The following is a 16,843-nucleotide window of genomic DNA, read 5'->3' on the forward strand; positions in this document are numbered from 1 at the left end:
CTAGGGCTGGGGTAACAGAAAGCATGACAGACCAGAAGTCTCCTGGCATGTCAATCAAATTATGCAATTGATCAAATGTAATGTACAGTGGGAGGTTCAGGTTGGGAGTAACCCACTGTAGCAAGTTGGTATGTAATTACGTCATTACAGCTGGGAAGTTACCAGACTGGTGGGTGAGGGGATGAGTGGCACAGTGGCCACCAGTCCAAAAAAATGAATGTGTGGGGGAAATGAGGCCTGCAAATATGCAACAGTTTACATAACAGTTTTCAGTAACAGTTTACATATGAATGGAAGCAAGAACATATTCATTTAAGGTAAAAAAAGCTCCTTCAGGTCTATGATTTTTAAAATATGTGAATATATTTATAAATATAATAATGCACTTTTTATATTTAAAAAAAATCAATATTTATTTTCATCTACATTTTTGTTTTTTTTTAGTTCCTACATGGTTAGTTACATTATACAATATATTATTAGACATTTGAGAATGCTGGCCATCCATAGAAATTGAATCTGTACAGACATAAGCTACTACTCTAGATATGCACTGTAGGCTTTGTGTCGGTGCATGTATTAAAAGACAGCCTGTGGCCCCCTAGGGAGTTAAGGTACATGCATATATCCTTCTAGGACATCTGTCAATGGTTGACAGAGTGTCATATTCTCAATCTGTCCATTGACCCCAGTAATATATGCAGTGTTTGGAGAGTGTGCTACTATCAACACACAATAATGCAGAGGGAAGGAAACAAGTGATATTGCTAGAGGTTAAAGGTTCTTTTAAGAGAGAAGCGGATTCAAAATTTTGTCTAAAATAATACCATCATTTTACTAGATACACCTCTGTCAGTGTGATAAATTATTCCAAGATAATATATAATATTTATAAAACATGACCTCCCCCGCTCACAGATCATTTTAGTATGAATAATCATACTAAAAATGATCTGGGGGGGGGGGAGAGATCATGTTCTATAGATATTATACACTATCTTGAAATAATTTACCACGCTGACAGAGGTGGATCTAGTCAAATTCTATATCGCTAGTACGAACAGCAACCCAGATTTGGGGCTGAACTACATGATGATGCCCAAAGCATACAGAAGACGCAGATATTAACTAAGATGAAAGTGGCTGAATTCTCAAGCATTAGTGCACTGGTTGATGAATTAAGTAAAAATAATTCCATTTTTGTGTCAATTATATTTCACATAGGGGAGCAATAGGAGTACTTTGTAAGATGGAGAACATTAGAGACACAAGGAAAAACCTATAAACATCATGGAAGAACAGGTACACATGGGGCATGAGACAGAACATTCAGAGATAGTCTGACCAGCTTATACTCTGTGTATACTGTATATGTAACACCCTCCTAGTTTGGGTAGAGGGAGCTAGAGTCCTGATTGATAGTGAGGAGGGCTGAGTAGGAGCCTGGGTGTAATAGCCAGCAGGTCAAATTGTGGTCAGGAGCTGAGAGGCTCTGGAGGCCAGGCCCTTTGGAATTTCCCCCTGCTCTAGGGCTTTGGAGGAAGGCCCTAGAGTCAGTGGGTGGATCTGAGGAGTGGCTGGTTTGCACTCTTGAGGGATCCTAGCCAATCCCCAACAGAAAGTGTGGCAAGGGGCTGGGACACCCTTAAAAGTGTTGGAGCCTGCTCAGTGACAGTTCGGGTGGAAGACAGTGAGGAAGATGTTAGGCTGAAGGCAAAAGACTGAGAGGAGGCCCAGTGGGATAAGGCCTACCCGCAGGCCTGGAGCTGGAAATGGAGAAGCTCAGACTTTCACTGGCCCCCTGAGTGAGGACCACCTATATGGCAGGGAAAAAGCTGCCCAGCTGGAAAGGCCTGGTAGCAGCCACTAACCCACCAGCAATACAGGAGAGAATCTGAGTGAGTATCCCTGCACCCCCTGGGTGGTTAGGGGAAGGAGCACTCTGGTGGGAAACCAGATTTGCTGCCTAATTGGGACTGTCCCCTTTTAGAGTAACTGGCACCAGATCCCCTGTTCAGAAATACCTCCAGATTGCTGGGTGAAGAAAAGGAGTTCATCTAGGGTCTGGGGTGGTATATTAAGGAGACACTGGCTAGCTCTTCAACAGAGACTGTGTTGCAGTGAAGGCTTGTAGATAGTTCCAGGAAGTTGTCCTCAGTTCATCAGTTCCCTTGGGCATCCTGTACACCCCTAACACTATCCCAGTTCAAATTCCCTAAATAAAACAAAAAAACAAAATGCAAGGACTAATCTCTGACTCTGGATACAAACCTGTGTAAAGATGCGTGTTGCTTGGCTGTGCAGGACTATAGGGGGACCAAAATCTTCTAGTGACTCCTAAGGGGGTAGTGCTACATATAGACAATAACAAGCCTTTCGTAGAGCAAACTTGTTACCTATACTGCTCCACTGTATGAGACACGGGCATATATATCACTTCACTCTCACAAAAAATATAAAATATACCAATGTAGCTTTAATGGTATTCTGATATGCTCAAATTATTGTAATAAATACATTATTAATGAAGAAACATGAAGAAATAGATTTGTTGGAATATCACACGCTGTCTCCCATTGATTTGCATGTTCAGAAAGGCTTGGTCTAATTGCAGGAAACCCCATGCAGGTTCATTTCATAGCACATTTCATATTAACTACATATAATGAGAACTCAGGTTTATTTTTAAGTCTGAAGGAAGAATGGTTTATTTTGCCTATAGTGACCTATGGCCTTCCCTTTTCCAGCATGGAAAAATTAGAGGAAGAATTCTGTTGTGTGCCAGGGGTAATATGAGCAGTTCTTCCTAGAGGTAGATAAGGCCATGTTTGTGGTGCAAAGGGCAAGCGGTGCATCAATTAGGCAGTTTATCTGATATTACAGTCCTATCAAATTCTAGAGTTGTGAATGCACATATATGAAGCAAATAAACAAGAGGCTCTGCTGAAATGGTTAATAAAAGCTGAGCATCCTATGATATTTTTTTAGCTGCAGCGCTGGGAAAATGTCAGCGGTCACTTCATCAAGATGAACCACTCATTACATAGAGAGAGGAGATACAGTCTTCAGCCATGTCCTGTTTGCTGCCATCACAAGCAATAAATCTTGGAGAAGCTAATTCACTTCACCACAGATAAATACAAAGATGTGTGTTAGATGCATTATATGTGATCCCTAAATCCTTTAGCTCATGGGGAAAATAGGTCTGCTTGAGACGGGATATAAATCTGCCTCTGGGGAAAGGATATAAATGAAGTGAGGGAGGAATGACGGTTTTCTTTATAGCTGGCTTTGCTGACAGCAAAAGTGGAAAGTATATTGCAGTGAACACCCCTTAGTTTTGTTAATTAAAGGATAAGTTCGCCTTTGGGAACATGTTGCATGTTCCACCTGTTTTTAGGGTGTTCCCAATGCTGCAGCCGCTGCCTACTGCTCCCCCCCTTCCTCTGACAGAAATATGGGGAGAAGTTCCTTGTACTAGCTGTCAGATTTAAAAAAAGCACAGCCGTGTGCGGCTTTGACCACACGGTTGCATCATTCATTCACAGTGTTCTATGAATGAACTACAAGTCCCAACAGTCTTAGTGGCTGTTGGCTTGTAGTTCTCAATTAACTACCACAGTGCTGTGGTAGTTCATTGAATCTTCCTGTCAGTATATCTGCTTGCCCATACATCCTGTACAGGCAAGCAGATATTCTGACAGGTCTGCAGGAGACCTGCATGGCACCAGTGATCTGCTGACCGCTGCTGCAATGCTTTACAGGCTCCTGAAGCCATAAATAATACATGCACATTTTGTTACCTGCAAAAAAATGTACATTTATTATTTTTGTGCAAAAGGTCAACTTATCCATTTAACCAGTTGCCGCCTGGCCTATAGCCAGATGGCGGCCAGGCGAACAGCTCGTCCCTCTGGGTGGACACCATATGGTGTCCTTTCAGGCATGTGCAGTGCGCCTGCCTGCAGGGCTGCTCTGCGGCACGATCTGTCACCGGCTGTGTACCTCAGACACGACCGATGACAGATCTGTGTACCTGCCCTGTTGCCAGTACCATGTGACCTGCTGCAACCAATCACAGCAGGTCACATGACATTTGTATACAATGGATGGTTTCCTTTCATGCCATCCATTGTATACTAGTGTATCTAACTGTGAATGGTCACAGTGATCACATGCACAGGCTGGGCCAATCACAGCCCATCTGTGTCATGTGATTAGCCGTGGCCAAATCACAGCTAAGCACAAAAAAAAAAAACCCTGAATGAATCGATGTCATTCAGGTAAGTGTTTGCTTATAGCAAAGTAATTCTTTGCTATAAGCAAATTGTGTAAAAAAAAAATACTTATCACTTCCCCAAAGTAGTACAATGTTACTATGGTAACATTATACTACTTTGGTCATAGTGAAATATGAAAACAAATCTTAAAAAAGAGAAAGAAATGTAATTAAAAATTAAAACTAATACAAAAATGTAAAAAATGTATACATTTTTTTTTTCATACTGTCACCAGTCAGTGTCCCTGATTACCGCCATGCCAGTTATATGATGACGCTGTACTGCAGTGGTGACAGTATGTAAAAAAAACAAATATTGAAAATAATTTTTTTCATTTTTTCATTTTCCAAAAAATAATGACAAAAAAATTACAATTTCAAAAAACTCGCCATGCCTCTTATGAAATACGTCGGACTGTCTACTTTGCAAAAAGTGGTAATTTGGGGAATATCTGTACTGTTCTGACATTCTTGGACCTCAAGAAATTAGATTGGCCGCCACTACTTCAGGATTGATCAATTTTCAGATATACCCCATAGTTTGTGAACTCTATAAGTTTCCTACAAACTAAATAATACATCCTAATTTGGGTTATTTTTACCAAAGACATGTAGCAGAATACATCTTGGCTTAAATTTATGAAGAACAATTATTTATTTGCAAACTTTTATAACAGAAACAAAGAAAAACATGTTTTTTTTTCCAAATTTTTGTTTTTTTTTGTTAATTTAGCAAAAAATATAAACCCCAGTGGTGATTAAATACCATCAAAAGAAAGCTCTAGTTGTGTGAAGAAAATTATAAAAGTTTAGTTCGGGTACAGTGTTGTACGACCGCGCAATTGTCATTCAAAGTGTGAGAGCGCTGAAACCTGAAAAATGGCCTGGGCAGGAAGGGGGTAAAAGTGCCCGGTATGGAAGAGATTAAGTTGAAATACAGACATACCTTCAGTCTTGTACAGTTCTACAGGCTCCTTTCCTTTACTGAAATTGCTTATTCTGATTTCACTGCACACTGAGTTTCTGCACGTTGCAGCAAGTGTGCAGTGCTCTTTCCTCCCCAGCTTTACTGTCTTTGACCAGCTCCTTTAATTTCAGGTATTTCAATCATGGGGGTTCAAGCATCACATGTGTTGTTACCTATGGCAGTCTATATGCAAATGCAGTCCACTAAGGAACATCCACTTCTCTAGATGGACATCCACCAATCAAGGTATTTTGATATTTGCATAAAAGCCAGCCTCTGCCTGTATCAGGGCTGACAGCTCTTGAAAGAAGCACGGAGACAAAGGCGCACACAACTGGCCCCTCCCACCAGCTATGATCTACCTGCATTTCTTACAAAAACACAAAGCTCTAGTGACTAAAACAAAGTTTACAATATAATGAAAATGGAAAAGTGTTATTTAAAATTCCATTAGCATGTTAATGAGTGGGAAAAAGAGGAAAGAGTAAAGACAAATATAACCAGATTAAAGTTTAGCCTAACTATTACTAAATATACTATAACAAAAAAATGGAGTTAAAGTGCAAAAAAACTCAATCACATAAAAAGATACCAGTGTAGCATTGTAAAATGTATTAAAAGAAAAAAAGATCCTCTCCCTTTAAGATCAAATTATTATTCCATAAATAGTGTTCACAAAAAACAATAAATGTGAAAAACAACAATTCATATTTGAATCAAATATTTAAAATTGTGAAACAGAATATGTAACAAATATATATAAAGTCCCACAAGTGAATAAATAATCACACAAAATAATGCCCCATAGATGTGCAATCACATAGATCTTCTGTGTTATAATAGTAAATCTAGTGCATCTCCACCAAAGAAGTAATAAGGCCATTTACCAAACTCCCAGACCCCAATACCATGGAGGTCTAAGCAAGTTCAGCCAGCTCCAAGTGGAAGATGCAGCGGGGAAGGGGAGAAGAGTTCTTGTATATGTGCACAGCGCTGGACCAAGATGGGGCTTAGGTGAGTATTTAGGAGGGGCTGTTGGGGAAGCTGTACTTAGAAGATATTTTACCTTAATGCAGAGAATGCATTAGGGTAAAAAAAACTTTTACCTTTACAACCACTTTAATAAAGCAGCTTCAGTGGTACCATTCAATGTATTTTGCTAGCACATGATTTAATGATGGAAGTCAGTGGAGTTTTACCTCATTCACTAAAATAAGGGGACATTTCCTTGTAAAGTGAAAAGCCTCTTTGCCTTTGGTTAATCAACCCCAATGTAACAATGGCAGATTACGACTATTCTATAGCTTGGGAAGTATTAAGTTGTATTGCAGCAGGGGTTCCCATTTTTTTACTTTACAAATTTTACAAGCTAAGCACAGAAAGCCAGTGCTACGCAACATGATTTAGGCTCGCCATACACTGATAGATCTTTGCAATTCACCCTGCAGGCTGGACAAAAAACATTTACAGATTTCTCTATTCATAATATACAGATTTATGAATCTGCAGTATTGACTAAAATGACCTAGGCATTTTACCTACTATAAATCATGAAAGTAAAGAGATGGCAGGATATACAGTACATACGTTGATCACAAAAATTTCTGATTCAGAATTTCATGGAAGCCAGTTGTGACCAAATCCCAAGGCACCTTTCACCTTATCTCTGATAAAGAGATGACAAGAGTTCCAGTGGTTTCCCTGACTGGCTGATCCTGCCTGCCACCAGAGATCAATGACCATTGCCCTGGTATTTGACTGTCCACAATGGAATCCCGGACCGTCAGTTTATGCCACTACAGTAAGTATTTGAAGGCTTTTCTCCAATATGTTTTTGAGGTGCTGGACATATTAAAACAAGCAAATGCTGTATGATATTATAAGCAAATATTTCATATTGCATTCCATTTTACAGTATAGCATATTGCAATTTGAATTGGCATCCTGAGTACTGCAACAGCTTAAACACATAAAGGACTACAAAACATTTGAATTGCTGCCATAAGACATATTTCTCTTTCTAGTAAATACATTTTATAACCAAAGAATGAGGAGAAAGGGCAAAGAGATGATACAAAAAGAACAGCAAAGCATGGTAGAGGAGAAGGAAGAGGGAAAGAGAGGTGAGAGTAAAGCATGAAGTTCAAAAAAAGGAAGTAAGGTAGGGGGAAAGGAAAAAGGGGAGAAATGTCTCCCTCTTCCCCCACCAAGTCGCATGATACATGGACGTGTTCCAAGCTTAGTGAATCGAGGGAAGCCAAAATAAGTGTTAACTACAAACAGATTTATATTAATCATATCTTTTAAATTTCAGCCAAGTGAGCCTAAAGTTTTCTGAGTCTTGAGCCTCTTCTGAAGGATTAAAATGATCTCCTCAATTTCAGAGATAATTAACTTTGTTGAGCTACACAGACAATGCAGAAATCTACCTCCTTCTCCAATAGCAGAAAACAGGGATTTTGTAGCATTAATAACAGTGAATAGCAGGAATTTTTTTATATTTCTTGAGAGAAATGGAAGTGTAGTAGAGAAGCCCTTTTCCAAAAGGACTGGATTGCTGGGGCACATCAGCCATATACAGAACATTGTATTCAGGTCTTGCCATGATCAGAACAGTTTTCCTAACATTAGGGATGAATTGATAAAACCTCGAAAGTACATTTTCTCCTCCCAAAACACAGTTTTAGTGGGACAGCTTCTTCTGTGTTTGAGAAAGCAAGAAATACAGTATATGCAGGATACTTGATAATAGCCACTTTTAATACCATCTGTTCCACTCCTAATAAAGATACACTATATTGCCAAAAGTATTGGGATGCTTTTACATGCACATGAACTTTAACGTCATCCCGGTCTTAGTCCATAGGGTTTAATATTGAGTTGGCCCACCCTTTGCAGCTATAACAGCTTCAACTCTTCTGTAAAGGCTGTCCACAAGGTTTAGGAGTGTGTCTATGGGAATGTTTGACCATTCTTCCAGAAGTGCATTTATGATGTCAGGCACTGATGTCAGACGAGAAGGCCTGGCTCGCAGTCTCCGCTCTAATTCATCCCAAAGCTGCTCAATTGAGTTGAGATCAGGACTCTGTGCAGGCCAGTCAAGTTCCTCCACCCCAAACTTGGTCATCCATGTCTTTATGGACCGTGCTTTGTGCACTGGTGCGCAGTCATGTTGGAACAGGAAGGGACCATCCCCAAACTGCTCCCTCAAAGATGGGAGCATGAAATTGTCCAAAATGTTTTGGTATGCTCACATCTTAAGAGTTCTCTTCACTGGAACTAAGGGGTGAAGCCCAACACCTGAAAAACAACCACACACCATAATCCCCCCTCCTCCAAACTTTACACTTGGCACAATGCAGTCAGACAAGTACCGTTCTCCTGGCAACCTCCAAACCCAGACATATTCATCAGATTGCCAGACAGGGAAGCGTGATTCATCACTCCAGAGAACATGTCTCCACTGCTCTAGAGTCCAGTGGTGGCATGCTTTTCACCTCTGTATCTGATGCTTTGCATTGCACTTGGTGATGTAAGACCTGAATGCAGCTGCTCAGCCATGGAAACCCATTCCATGAAGCTCTCTACACACTGTTATTGTGCTAATCTGAAGGCCACACAAAGTTTGGAGGTCTTTAGCTATTGACTCTGCAGAGAGTTGGCGATTTCTGTGCACTGTGTGCATCAGCATTTTGTGGCCTACCACTTCGTGGCTGAGTTGTTGTTCACAGTTACTTCCACTTTGTTAAAATACCACTAACAGTCGACTGTGGAATATTTAGTAGCAAGGAAATTTCATGGATGGACTTATTGCACAGGTGGCAACCAATCATGGTACCACACTTGAATTCACTGAGCTCCTGAGAGCAACCCATTCTTTCACAAATGTTTATAGAAGCAGTCTGCATGCCTAGGTGCTTGATTTTATACACCTGTGGCCATGGAGGTGATTGGAACACCTGAATCCAATGATTTGGAGGGGTGTCCCAATACTTTTGGAAATATAGTGTATTTGAGATTAGGACTGGTGGAAGCAATCTTTTTTTAAAAAAACAGTCCGAGCTTCCAAGAGATAAGAAAGGATTCCTTCAGCTTAGTTAATGGGCTAGGAAATGTGGACAGGTTTGTTGTAATGCCTGCACTGTGGCATGAGTTCAAGGACATAGATTTGGTAAGGTTTCACAACCATCTATCCATGGTAGGAACTTTAAAGGGGCTAGAACAAATTTCTACTCCAGGGAGATCACTTTTTGGTAGAGGCATCTTTGCACCAAGAAATGATTATAGTCAAAGAACAATGTTAAAGTGAATATCAGGTAATCCCCTTGTCTGATTTTAGTTGTTAGGGCATGTTTAGGATGCATATTGGTACAGTCTGCCTAACAAAGAAATGTTTTGGAACTATGCTTATTTTTAGTGTGGTAGCTTGTTTTTTTAGGTCTTATGTTAGTTTTTCTTTACTTAAAGAACCAATTCACACCTATGCATCTGCATTGGAATGCTAACTAAACTGCACAAATGTGAACCCACAACCTAGAAAATAATAGGATTTCTAATTGAAATGTGTTTTTGTGCAGTAAAATTCATGTGTTTTTCTGCAGCAAATTGGGCAAGTGTGAATGAACCCTAACAGGAACTTGAACATTGTTACTGCTAACATACAGTAAAATTATCCCCACTTCCTGCTCCTCTGCCCTCCTTGTTCCCTTGAAAAGAACCTGTCAAGACAGAAATATGGGAGCTGCCATTGCTGACTTTTTTTCAGAGGTGCATGCTTAGGAGATGTCATGCTTATCTATACTACGCTACTGTTATTGAAATGTAACTACATGTAAAGATCAGTGTTGGCATTAGATATGGTCATTTTGTCACTGCATGTTTTAATTTATTGTCAGGTGGAGCAGCAGGTTCCTACCCTTTCTAGTGCTGTGAGCCAAACATGGGCCAAAATCCTGCAGGTCACTCCTGTGTTAATAGTCTAAAGCCAGGTACACACAGGAAGTTTTCTTCTCATTCAACCCAGCGGGCTGAACGAAAAAAAAAACTGAGATTCTCCCATACTAACTAGGCGATGTTATAGTGGGCCAATCCCCCCTCAGCTATTGTGTTTCTGACTGGGGGGCTGCCCCCCCCAACTCACCAGAACACACCAATAAGCACTTACAGCCATTGGTTGCAAGCATTGATTGAATTCTGGTTTTCAAGCATGCCCGTTCAATAAATGTTGGTCATTAGACCAGTTTCTGTTGGACAAGCTGCTTTACACACGGGCCGAATGTCAGACGGTTTCAGTTGTATTCAGCTCCTGTGTACCAGCATTAAGCCATACATGTAGCTCTTGTTTCACCTAAGTAAGCAAGTCTGTACGGATAGGCATGGTCATACCTATCATACATAAACATATATTTTTCTGCAATATTATTGCTCTAAAATACAAGCATAACAAAACACCACAGAACATCATTTAAGTAAAAAACAGTTATGTGTTTAAAAAGAGAGTGTGCTGCACTAATAAGGCAGGAAGAACTTGACAATCAATTCTCTTTGTGTTAATGATGGCTGTTTATCATTAGAAGACAATGTGCACAGTGATTATACAGTATAAAAGACTGGAGGAGTTACCTGCAGTTCAGTATTCATGTAGCTGTGTAAATTTACTCTATATTTTAGCCTAGCTTAGAACAAGTAGGCACATTTCTATACGTGTGTCAACACAGGCAATCTGGACCATTGTATATCACAAACAAATTAAAGATTAATTTGACTTAAATGACAGTAATAAAATGTACATTAGTTAAGTCTCAGGTGACAATTGGATTACAATTGGGATAATTGCCATTTTCCATATACAGTATGTTAGTTGTGTAGCAAAGAAAGTAAGATTGGTAAAGGCAATACTAAGAAAGAAAGAGTGTGAAAGAGAGTAGTGATTAATGTGGTAAAGAAAAAGAAAAAGCCCAACGTTCTGGGCAGAAAATGGTATGAGAAAGAGAAAGAAAGGAAAAATAGTATATTAGAGTGGAGGGGAGTGGAAGCGGAAAGTACAAGGATAATTGGGGGAAGCTTGGAGAAGTCAATAAATAATTTTTATTTTCAGCCTTCATTGAACACAGAGTGGAATGGGAAATATAAGGAACACTGCAGAACTAAAACACAAAGACTAACTTGAGGATGATGATTTTCCATTGGTCGGGGGGCAGCATAGAAGGTTTTATATAGTCTCTACACAGAAGAGGAGAGCTAGGGTGCATATTAACATATGGAACATGACACTTGTAACAGTGGACAGAATCCTCTCAACCATGCTAAACTGAATGTAAATATGGAGTAGGACCACTGGACAGACTGGGGCATTTTTTACTTGTAGTGCACTTTCACTGGTTTTGTAAGTTTGGTACTTTTGGTATGCACTGTGAACTCAGTCTATCCTTTCCTGTTTAGTGGCTGCTGAAAAACCTTTATGCCATAATCCCCTTCAGTCAAATCATAATTGCCCAGTGGTCCTATGTTAGTCCAAGCTGTTATGAGGAGGGTTCAAAAAGGACACTGATTACTGAATATAAAAGTTATTTTAAATATTATATTATTGTGTAGTGTCATAAGTGTCCACTGTGACTTCACAGGCACTAGTTCATCAACATGAATTGCGCACCTTTTCTCAGACAATAATTTATTAGAAAATTATATTGTAGCCCCAGATGCTGGAATACCCACAATAACATCTGAAAATTTCATGCTCCAAGGTTGAACTGTAATTAGAAAAGCTCTGAGTAAACTGTAGGTCTTTGCCCTTTACCAGTTACAGTCAGAACAGGAGTTAAAATAGTTCTTGCAATTCTGAATTACCATATACCAGGCACACAAAGTATGCAGTAGACCTGCCTGATAGTCTTATGCACACTGCAATGTTCATACTTGGATGATTATAAAATATTTTTGAAAAATGAACCCAATTTGAGTCAAATGTGTGCAAGCAGCAAGCCTTCCTGATTTTAGGCAACAAAAGATCTGGTTCTTGGGTATGAATGCAGCAAAGATACATTTAAGTTCAGTTATCTGGCTTACAAATATGTTAACCTAAAATGCTAGGTCACGTGGAAGCTGAAACATGTAAAAGGAGAGTACATCATGATTGTTTTGCCGTCTTCTGCGTCTTGAATTTGCTATAGGTCAGGATGCTATTGAATTCAGAAGCATCATTTCTCTAAATTTTATAAATAAAAGTTCTCTTTTGCACAATTTTTTATTTTAGTTTGCCGAAATCAACTTTTTTGAAAGACAGCAACAGACCGAGAAGAGATTTCAGACCAGAGCATGATGATCCAAGAAATTGAAAATGCGCCTATTTTTGACAGTTCATTGGCTGTTATCAGTTTGGTAAACCCAAGGGTTACAACCTGGAAGTATAAAGCTCTTTGTAGTGATCTTTGGTAAAGACCATGTATCCCTTAGACTCTGTGCTTTGGAACAGCCCATGCCCACAACTTCCTCTAAAACCAGTGGAGGGTTGTTGTCATGGCTGTAAAGTACTACTGTTCCCATCTTTTCGAGAACTCTTGTCTTTGAATGTGCTCTGTCATCAAACAACATTGAAAGAGAGATATAGAGAGATAGCGAAAAGAAGAGAGACTGGGGGAAATTGGCTTTGCAGGAGAGGGTGCAGAAAAGAAGATTGCACATAAAGGTGAGAAAAATAAGAGGTATAGAGTAAAAGAAACCAGGAATAGACATGGGTGGTTGACAGAATAAAGCGAGGTAGTGAGAGAAAAGAACGTGAGACAAGGAGAGTCGGGGGTAGAAAGAGGGAAAGTCAATTAGACTGAATTACTATGAGCAAATTGGCTGGTAACTTTGCAAGGAATTTTCCCTTAGCTTAGAGAATTCACATTGCAAAGAATAACAAATCTTATGCAAGGAAAAAAAAAGTTTGCTTGCATATGATTGGATGATGGATGACGGAAGTCTATAGAGCTTTATCTCATTTACTAAGCTACTGGAAAATTCCTTTGCAAAGTGATCAGCCTATTTACCTTTAGTAAATTTGTACCTATGTTTGTGTGGTTTTTGTTTTCTTTAAAATTGTCATTGCACTTGTAGAATTCTGTGTATAACATGATTATCTTACAAAACTGATAGACATATAAATACTATAATATATTATACAGAAACTCTGTATATTATAACCTCTGTCACTCAAATGAAAGGGATCAGGATCTTGCAGTCAGAAAGGTATCTGACAGTCTCATCCCAGCATGTGTTTTCAATTATATTTAGATTACCACAGTGCCTCTAATTGTTTTATTTTCCCTTTGCTCAGTGTTATCAATTACCTTCACAGACCTTGTGAAAACTGAATTGCTGCAGGTGGTCATGGGTAATATCACATGCAAATAAAGCATCACTCATTGTCTGAGAGACATTCAAGATTTAGTTCACATTAAGCTATCCCTGTGAGAGTAATCGAGCTGGCGTATTGTGATGCAGTGTCAATGCCCTGGCATGGATTAAAAGACAAGAAAACCATGCCAAGAAATTAAAACATTTCACACAAAAAAATGTCTGATGTCTATTTAGTGCTTAAGGTAATTCTGTTTTATCCATGAAGCTACAATAGGTTATCTCTGACATTTATTTTTGCAAATAAACCTATTTATTTCAAAAGGTAAAACTAAGTACTAATAATATAATAATTGCACCCCATATCTGCCCAAAGATACTTTCTCTGTTAATGCTGGAAAAAAGCAGGGTCAGTTGATTCATGTAAAGATAGTGAAGCTTATGATGTTCAGAATACTTTATCCATTTTATGTATTTGTCTGTTTATTTATGTTACCTTTTATTTAGAGCATCTAATGCTAGCACTACACTAGCAGGCCAGATAAGAAAAGTCAAAAGAACAGAGCAGGGTGCCCGGTGAATGTGTGATAAAAACAGCAATACTTTAATGTAGCACACTTACATCAGAGCAACCTATGAACAGCTCTAATGATCAGGATGGGGTGCTGGTACAGCTCTCTCCAATGAGGATAGAATGTCATTTACTGCAAGGCACAGACAGGAGTCCTCTCGTGGACATAGACTTTAATCAGCTGCAAGGTACAGATGGTGATCCGCTCATAGATGGATGCTGGCAGCATGTCTCCCATCAACTACTGCCAACCAACACAAGTGTGACAGGCACTGATGCGTGACAGATGGGAGGGCCACAATGTGTTTCCTAGGCTCCACCCAATGTATCAAGCTGATCTGCCCAGGGGGGAGAAAGAAAATTTATAGGCCATACACCCAGCCAAAAGCGCCAATCAGAAAAAGGGCAGTGGGCGGGGCTAGCCAAACAACATGAACCTCTGAGAAGGCTAAATCGCAATGACGGGAAGGGATTGTAAGGGAAAGTATGCACCATGAGAGGCCGTACAACTGCAAAGTCTCCTCCACATGGGTGAAAAAATGCTGTTCTGCCAACTGTTTGGCATGTATCGATGCAATAAAACTAGGTGCAAAATGTGTCATTTTGTACAACACCATCAGAAAGAGCTTTAGGGACTCTTCTGGTAGGACATACCTAATTAAAACCTTTTTTTCCTGTTCCACTGAATATGTGGTCTATGGTCTGTCATGCCCCTGTAGTCTCCTGTACCTGCATGCCATCATGATCATAAGAGCTGTTCACAGGTTGCTCCGATGTAAGTGTGCTACATTAAAGTATTGCTGTTTTTATCACACATTCACCTGGCGCCCTGCCCTGTTCTTTTGCATGTCCATGAGGGATTCCCCATATCGTTGGCGAGGTGATGCCGGAATTCTTTGTGTTCCACTCCATTGTGATCCAGCTGCCCCACTCTTTGATGTGGATCTCACTATGGACTAAAATGTATTTTACATTGTTTTTATTTTCACTTCACTGTTTCCATTGTAGTCCATGAGCGCTGAATTGGCTGGCTTGTTATTGTTTCAAGTAGCTCTTTTAACTCACTATTCAGATAGGAATAGCCAAGTGGCAGTTCACTCACTATGTCCAGTGGCGGGGCTGAGAAGATGATAAAATGGCTGTAACTTCTGCAGACGGGAAAAGCTTCAGAGTATTCTAAGGAAGCAGTCTCAAACAGTCTCCTGACTTCCTCTATGAAGAATAGGTGCAGGCTGTGTCAATGTGGAGGTCCAGGGGCAGGCAATACGTTTTAATGTTCTTTTCCTCTTTATCAAGTCTGTGTGTCCGATTTGCAGAAGTGACAGCTGTTTTACCAGTTTTCGAGCTCTGTCACTAGCCATGGCATGCAGGCTGCCATTGTACTGTTCCTATCTGATCTGATCTGATGTGGGCTGGCCAAGTACTCCATTTGCTTTTTGCTGTTCTGGTTTTAGGATAAATCTTTCATGTCTCTGCCCCCATCAGGTTGTATATAATAGATCAGAATATCTTGGATTGGCAGAACCACTAGCTCTAGTACTACAAAGCTGTTAATAGTCACAAAGCTTATATACCTGTATATCCAGTGCTATGATGCCATTTATATTGGTGTAGTTCTACCTGATACATTTATGCAAAGCACATCAAGGCGCTAACAGCATTTGCCTTATTCTAAATACACACTAAGGAAGCAAAAACAAATAGTTTCTGATATATATGTACTCACTTTCAAAACACGTAGGTATTTGATATCAGCAGGGTCTGCATCAATCAATCAAAAATGCCATCTTGTATATTTACTGGCAGGGCCATTGCTTTATATTTCAAAAGGGCTTTCTTCATTTCCATCATACAACCAGGATGCAATAAAGACGGTGTCAGCTCAAACATGACATCCACACACCCAAAGAGCATTTTGATCGTGTTTACTGAGAGTGGCTTTAAAATAATTCAAGGGGAGAAAAGTACACACACATTCCACAGCAGTTCCATCCCAGCAGTCAGCTTGTCACTCCTCCATTGTTCAATGCACTCTGTTCTCAATAGGTAATCACTGCACACCCAGGACAAATTGAATATGATTCCAGGTCACAAACCTAAAGGAACATTTGCAATAAAACTTTCGCCAATCTGCTTGAACCATAGATGTTTAGTTCATAGTCTAATATACTGTAACTAACTCAAGAGATTCTGTTCTCGAACAAACCTGTATATACATGCCAGCTGCTTACCAAACTGCTGCAACTCTCACTGTACAAGGGAATAGTGTAGTAACAGTGAATGTGAATTAGTTCTGTAAGATAACATAAAAATAGTGCAGCGCTAAAGTAGTGATAAAATGACAGAAAAAAAGTCCACTAAAAGTCCACTAAAAGTCTTGGTAATATGAACGTATCCAGTGACAGATGTGGATTCCGAATTGGTGATCCGTGTGGAAATGGCTGGAAAACGCACTCACCAGAAGTAAGACACATAAACGCAGTGTGCATTTAAAGCTCAAGGATCTTCAATCCAGAGGGAAGTAAAGCTGGTCTGGTTACAGGAATGGTGGATCCTCCGTGAATGCAGCAACAGATCTTCCTTCTCACGATTAGATGTAGAATTCCAGGGACCAGGTTCTGCAAGCAAAAGCTCCTCAAGGGAGTTTTAGGGAAGGACACCCATAGTGAAGTAAGTAATAAAAGGCAGC

General features: G+C 39.8%; 1 protein-coding gene and 1 long non-coding RNA gene across 3 annotated transcripts in view; one reads left to right on the forward strand and one right to left on the reverse strand.

Annotated features, from left to right (window-relative positions):
* Positions 1-16,843, reverse strand: part of NEXMIF (neurite extension and migration factor) — a 500,288-nt gene that overhangs the window by 56,395 nt on the left and 427,050 nt on the right. The gene's annotated exons all lie outside the window — the stretch shown is intronic.
* On the forward strand, positions 5,388-12,726 carry LOC149456283 (uncharacterized). Its single transcript, XR_016313911.1, has 3 exons — positions 5,388-5,492; positions 6,860-7,047; positions 12,499-12,726. It is a non-coding gene; the product is annotated as an uncharacterized LOC149456283 (long non-coding RNA).

This window comes from Staurois parvus, unplaced genomic scaffold (genome assembly GCF_062004578.1).
Source record: "Staurois parvus isolate SC_StPar_1 unplaced genomic scaffold, SC_StPar_1.0 ptg000365l, whole genome shotgun sequence".
Classification (NCBI taxonomy): Eukaryota; Metazoa; Chordata; class Amphibia; order Anura; family Ranidae; genus Staurois; species Staurois parvus.